This window comes from Aquarana catesbeiana, linkage group LG01 (genome assembly GCF_042186555.1).
Source record: "Aquarana catesbeiana isolate 2022-GZ linkage group LG01, ASM4218655v1, whole genome shotgun sequence".
Classification (NCBI taxonomy): Eukaryota; Metazoa; Chordata; class Amphibia; order Anura; family Ranidae; genus Aquarana; species Aquarana catesbeiana.
This window is the reverse complement of record NC_133324.1, coordinates 485,156,335-485,163,547: the sequence shown is the minus strand read 5'-3', so window position 1 is coordinate 485,163,547 and position 7,213 is coordinate 485,156,335.

Genomic DNA, 7,213 nt, shown 5'->3' with positions numbered 1-7,213 from the left:
CCCTTTTGGCAGGAGACTAACACAGGAGGAGACCCCAGACGGGTTGGCTCCGAAGTTAGGCAGTAGTTCCAGTCCCCCAATGCTGGTATCCACACAGTATCCCAAATAAATTGTCCCAAACATAGCATTTACTCACCCAGCCAACCTCTGCCTCTCTCAGAGAACATGCCTGCCGCTGGGGAGAGGCATGGACTGGCCCTTCTCCCTGGAGTCCTTTCAGCTGCTGGAGAGAAGATAGGGTGACTGGGCTCACTCCATCATGCTGTTGGGGATCTGGGCAGACTGCCCAGCATCCCCGGGGTATACAAGTGGAGACTGAAGTCCCATCCACTTTTGGTAGGTGAAAATCCCCCGTGCTTGCAAAGCATGGCTGACATCCTCCTGTCTCAGTGGTGCACCATTATCTGGGGTTGTGTCAGTGGAGACTGAAGTCCCCTCCACTTTCACAGGAACTCCCTCTTCTGTTAGTTGAGGGTTGAGGCCAGCAGCACTCTGCCGTGTTGCCAGCCCTTCTGCTGGGTTGCTGTTAGTGGAGACCACAGTCCCATCCACCGATATCAGCTCAAGCTGCAGTTGTGTGTAGAGGGCAGCAGCATTCTTCCCTGTTAGCATTTCAGCTGAGGACCCCATGTCATCCACTCTGGCTAACCGCTGGGGCGGGAGGCCAGCTTCCTCCGCTCCCAGACTGTGGACTTTCTGCTGGGGTGGAAGGATGACCTCCGTCTCTCCCAAACTGCAGCTGCCATTGGGGAGGTGAGCTGGCTGCTTCCTCAGCCGTTCCCTCACCTGGCTGCTGGGATGACATTTCTCTGTCACTGTCTCCCAGGTGCACGAATCCTTGTTGGGGAGTGACCATCTCCTTCTCCCCTTGGGCCTCCAGAACTCCTGCAGGTGTGAGGCAGAGGTCTTGGATCCTCTGTTCAGGTGCCAGCGCTTCAGCTGGAGAAGTTTGTTGTAACTCCACAGATGGTACTGGCAGAAAATCCCATGTCCATGTCAGTGTTGTGGGAGAAAGGCCCACTACCTCTTCTCTCAAGAAGGCTGAAGCCACTGTAGGTGCTAGGCAGAGGCCAGCGGCACTCTGCCCTGTTGCCAGCGATTTAGCTGGGAGTAGAAGCTTCACTACATCCGCTTGTCGCTGGGGAGAGGGGCCGACTGTCCCGTCTCCCTGGAACTCTGTAGTTGTTGCCGGTGCTGGGCAGAGGTTGGTAGCACTCTGCCCTGTTCCCAGCATTACAGCTGGGGATTCCACATCATCCACTCCGCCTAACTGTTGGGGAGTGACCGTCACCTTTTCACCCTGGGCCTCCGGAACCGCCACAGGTGTGGCGCAGAGGTCTTGGACCCTCTATCCAGTTCTTAGCGCTTCAGCTTTGGAGATGGCAATCTGAGTTTCCACTGCCGATTCTCTGGCATGCTGCTGAACGTGTTCTAGCAGTTTTCTGTATGGCCTTTCCAGATACCGTTCCTTCCTCAGCAAATAGTCCAGGTCAGGTTTAAGCTCTGAGACCCCTGCAAGACCGAGCATAGCCTCTCTGTATTTTTGCAGGCCTTCAAGGGTAGGTTTCCCTTGATCGCCAAACTCAAAACAATCTGAAAAGCTCTCCCACAGCAATCCAGGGCCACCAAAGTCATATCCCTCCGGAGAGCATTCTGTTGTCTCCTCTAAATATTCCTCCTCTGCGTGCCATTCCAGAGCCCGATACCGATTGTCCAGCTCTATCTCCTGCTAGACCAGCCTGTCCAACTCAGTCACCCATTGCTCCTGGGGCCGCTCTCCCAGGAATTGCATCCGTAACTCCTGTTGGTCATTGGCCTGTTGCTCTGGGGTTGGAAAGCACTTGCCCGGTTGCCTACCAGCAACCTAGAAGGCTCCAATCCAGAGTCCTACCCGAATCTGCTGCCTGACCTCCAGGTATTCATCTGCAGACACAGACCTGGTGTATGCTGAAAGGACAATCCGCAGCAGCCCGGAAACTCTGATGCCAGATCCATATCTCCGCTGGGTTGACTGAAGTCTGCTATCCTGATCTTGGATTCAGGTGGAGGTTTGGACGTGTTCACAGCCAGGAAGCGCAATCCCACTGCTGCCACCAGTTGTGACGAACCCTTGTCCTGAACAGGTCTATGTCTGCCGTAAATGCTTCCTCTGTCCAGAACCAGTACTATCCAAGACCCCTTAGCTCACCCAGTCACCAGCCGTAACACAGTGAAAGGTGAACAACATCAAACTCCTTTATTCAAGCACGTTACCACAGATACACAATTCAGAGACACTCCCCCCCACCCTTGGATTGAGGGCGGGGTAACTGTCCAATCACAATAGACACACAGATCAGGTGTATTCGAATTTCTCATCAGTAAACAGTCTTATCAGCAGGGAGAGCTGTTGGAGGAATTTGCCCCCACCAATCTCACAGCTAATCTACAAACACATCCCATAATATCAAGGCAGACAGACACAATAGAACATTGAAATACAACCCCACCCCAAACGATCACAGCAAAGAGTCAACAACAGCATGAGATAACAAACAATATATACAACATTCCAGTTTGGCTGTACAGTGTGTCTAAATAGCACAGATCATAGTGGGGTTCTCAGTCCCCCTGTGCCCCTAATGGACGCAGGGTGATTTACACATAAGAGGGGCCAGAGGAGCTGGGCACGGAGTCTCCAGAGCTCTCCAAGGTAAGCTGAGTTCCACAAACCCCCCACCCAAAGTGACTCCTGTCACAGAGGAAGTGCAAAATACCCATGATTTTTCCGCAGGGAGAGGTTAGCAGTGGCAGCCTCAATACTTCCATGGTACAGGTTTCCAATATTTGCTTTATGGCTTTTTAACACATGGTTTGTATACCAGGTATGTTTCAGCTAATAATAGTGTTTTAGCCAATAAAACACACTCACCGGCCACTTTAGTAGGTGCACCTTGCTAGTACTGTTGGACCCCCTTTTGCCTTCAGAACTGTGTTAATTCTTCATGGTATAGATTCAACAAGGTGTTGGAAACATTACTCAGAGATTTTAGTCCATATTGACATAATGGTATCACGCAGTTGCTGCAGATTTGTTGGCTGCACATTCATGATATGAATCTCTCGTTCCACCACATCCCTAAGATGCTCTATTGAATTGAGATCTGGTGACTGTGGTGGCCATTGGAGTACAGTGACCTCATAGTCATGTTTAAGAAACCAGTTTGAGATAATTTGAGCTTTGTGACATGGTGCATTATCCTGCTGGAAGAAGCCACTAGAAGATGGGTACACTGTAGTCATAAAGGGATGGACATGGTCAGCACCCCTGATCCGTGTAAAGAGCCAATAAAAAAAGTCTCTTTACCACGTGACCGGCTATGTCCAATCACAGCTGGTCACGTACTGTGCACGGCGCTTGTAGGCGCCCCTAGGCGATTGGGGACGAGGCTTGTACCCTGGACGCAGCCCACCCCCGATCGCAGAAAAGAGCAAATGAAATTGTCTCTTTACCATGTGACTGGCTGTGTCCAATCACAGCTGGTCACAGAATGTCAACAAACGGCTGTAATGAGATGTTACTGGGTTCTCCTCACACACCGATCGTGTATGAGAAGGAGATTTCGGTAACATCTCGTTATCGCTTACAGTGTACACCAATCACACTGATTGCCCCCCCTAATAAAGAGTACCTGTCACCACCCATCAAAGTACCTGTCATAGTCCATATGAGTACCTGAGTACCTATCACAGAGTATCCGAGTACCTGGTACCTGTCACAGTCCATCCGAATACCTGTCACAGTCCATCCGAGTACCTGTCGCAGTCCATCTGAGTACCTGTCACAGTCCATCTGAGTAACTGTCACAGTTCATCTGAGTACCCGAGTACCTGTCACAGTCCATCTGAGCACCTGTCACAGCCCATCTGAGTTTCTGTCACAGTTCACATGTGTACCTGTCACAGTCCATCTGAGCACCTGTCACAGCCCATCTGAGTACCTGTCACAGTTCATCTGAGTACCTGAGCACCTGTCACAGCCCATCTGAGTATCTATCACAGTTCATCTGAGTACCTGAACACCTGTCACAGCCCATTTGTCACAGTTCATCTGAGTACCTGTCACCGCATTTCAGAGTACCTGTCACCGCCCATCAGAGTACCCGAGTACCAGTCACCAGCCCATCAGAGTACCCGAGTACCTATCTGCAGCTCATCAAGTTACCCGAGTACCTATCTCCAGTCTATCAGAGTACCTGAGTACCTATCTGCAGCCCATGCCTCATAGAATATACGTTGGGGTGTTTGCTTTCCAAAATGGGGTCATTTTGTGGCTAATTCCACTGTCCTGTGCTCAAGGACCTTCAAAAGTGTGATAGGTAGGAATGAAATGAGATGTATAATTTATGCTCCTAGCATGCCTGAAGGTACTACTTCAATGTTGGGCCTCTGTATGTGGACTGCTCCCTGCATGTCTAACCTCTGTATGTGGCCAGGCTGTGTAAAAGTCTCACATGTGGTATCGCCATACTCAGGAGGAGTAGCAGAATGTATTTTGGGGTATAATTTTTGCTGTATACATGCTTTTGAGTTAGAAATATCTTATCTTATCTTATACTGACCACTTTGTGTAAAAAAAAAAAATATGTTTTAATTTTCTTTCCACGTTTTCTGTCTGAAGGCTTGTGGAAAAAATGAACCGTTCAAAAGACTCATTATGCCTCATAGAATAGACGTTGGGGTGTTTGCGTTCCAAAATTGGGTCATTTTGTGGGTAATTCCATTGTCTTGGTGCTCCAGGGCCTTCAAAAATGTAATAGGTCGTTAGGAAATTAATGTGTAATTTATGCTTCTAGAACCCCTGATGGTGCTCCCTGCATGTTGGACCTCTCTGTTGTGGCCAGGCTATGTAGAAGTCTCACACATGTGGTATCGCCATACTCTGGAGGAGTAGCAGAATGTATTTTGGGGTGTAATTGGAAGTATGCATATGCTGTGTGTGAGAAATAACTTGTTACTATGACAATTTTGTGAAAAAAAATCTTCATTTTCCCAAGAATTGTGGGAAAAAAATACAACTTCAAAAAACTCACCATGCCTCTTACTTAATACCTTTGACTGTCTACTTTTCAAAAAGGGGTCATTTGGGGGGTATTTGTACCTTCCTGACATTTCAGGTCGTCAAGAAATGAGATAGGCTGTCAGTGCATCAGTTTGTGATCAATTTTCAATGATTTGCACCATAGCTTGTAGACTCTATAACTTTCACAGAGACTAAATAATATCCACTAATTTGGGTTATTTTTTACCATAGAGATGTAGCAGTATAAATTTTGGCCCAAATTTATGAACAAAAATGACTTATTTGCAAAATTTTATCATAGAAACTAAAAAAAAAAAAAAAAGTGTTTTTTTTTTCAAAATTTTCACTCTTCTTCCACTTATTTTGCAAAAAATAAAAAACCCAGTGGTGATTAAATAGCACCAAAAGAAAGCTCTATTTGTATGAAAAAAATGATAAAAATTTTGTTTGGGTACAGTGTTGCATGACTGGCATTCAAAGTGTGAGAGCGCTGAAAGCTAAAAATTGGTCTGGGCAGGAAGGGTGTGTAAGTGCCCTGTATTGAAGTGGTTAATTGGTACTAAGGGGCCCAAAGTGGACCAATAAAATATCCCCCACATCATTACACCACCAGCCTGAACCATTGATAATAGGCAGGATGGATCCATGCTTTCATGTTGTTTACGCCAAATTCTGACCCTACCATCTGAATGTCACAGATGGGGGGAGTAGAGAGCACAGGGGGGGGGGAGTAGAGGGCACAAGGGGGGAGCAGAGAGCACAGGGTGGGGATGGAGAGCACTTGGGGGGGTTGGAGAGCAGTGGGGGGGTGGCAGAGAGAAGCTGGATAGGGGGAGAAGCTGCATATAGAATAAACCTCTCCATTTCCTCCTGCAGCCTCTGAAAGCCTGCTTCTCCTCTCCCTCCTGGAGGCTGCAGGATGAAATGGAGAGATTGATTCTTCTAAATGCAGCCGTTCCTCCTATCCAGGCGCACGGGGGGGGGGGGTTCACTCACGTTCTCTCTAGTCCGTGTCTGCGGTAGGTGTCTCCTGTAGTTCCCCCCACTTCGTGGTCACGGGTCACCTGTTTCCGCCCGACGGCTGAACTGAACTGGCGGTCGCGGAGTGCCCGGGTGAGCAGCAACAGCTCAAGGAGCAGCCCAGCTGTCTTGGGCCCCACATGGACATGTGGCCCCAGCCCACCACCAAGTGTGCTGTGCCATATGGCCAGTCCGGGCCTGTCACTAAGGCATTTTCGTCCATTAATGAGTTTCGGTGGCCTACAGTTTGTTGCCATTTTACAGGCACACGCAAATTTAAGGTTAGACATGTTTGGTATCTATTTACTCAGTGCAACCTCGGCTTGTATGTTTTATCACAAAATTGGGCCATTTATTGCGTTTTTGTGCCCCCCCCTAAAATTTACTTTAGTGCATTTCCCAGACCTTTGCGGTAATATTGCATGACATAAAAAAATTGGAACTACCACTAGTTTATTCTCTAGGTTGTCTGCTTTCACAAAATATATGTTTTGGGAGTTTTATGTGTAATCTTCAGGCCTCAAATTATTTTTTAAACGTGTGCAAAAAACAGCTCTGGCAACTACCGACAGCCTTTGCGGCTGACAGCTTGTAGTTCTCGATGAACTACCAGGGCATTGTTGAGCGCTCTGGTAGTTCATTGATTCTTCCTGTACGAGGTACGAGCAGACATCTTACGCTGACAGCCTACAGGAAACCTGCATTACATCAGCGATCTGCTGATCACTGGTGCAATGCTTTCCAGGCTCCTGCAAAAAAAAAAATTGTAAATGAAAATGTTGTTACCTGCACAAAAATATGCATGTATTTTTATTTTTTTTTTAAAAGGTGAACTTATCCTTTAACATCTTGCCTACTGGGCACTTTTACCTCCTTCCTGCCCAGGCCAATTTTCAGCTTTCAGTGCTGTCACACTTGACAATTGCGTGGTCATGCAACACTGTACCCATATGACATTTTTATCATTTTTTTTCACATAAATAGAGCTTTCTTCTTTTGGTGGTATTCAATCACCACTAGGTTTTTTATTTTTTGCTAAATAAATGAAAAAAGACCGAAAATTTTGAAAAAAAAAAAAAAAACTTTCATAGTTTATTATAAAATTTTGCAAACGTAATTTTTCTCCTTCAC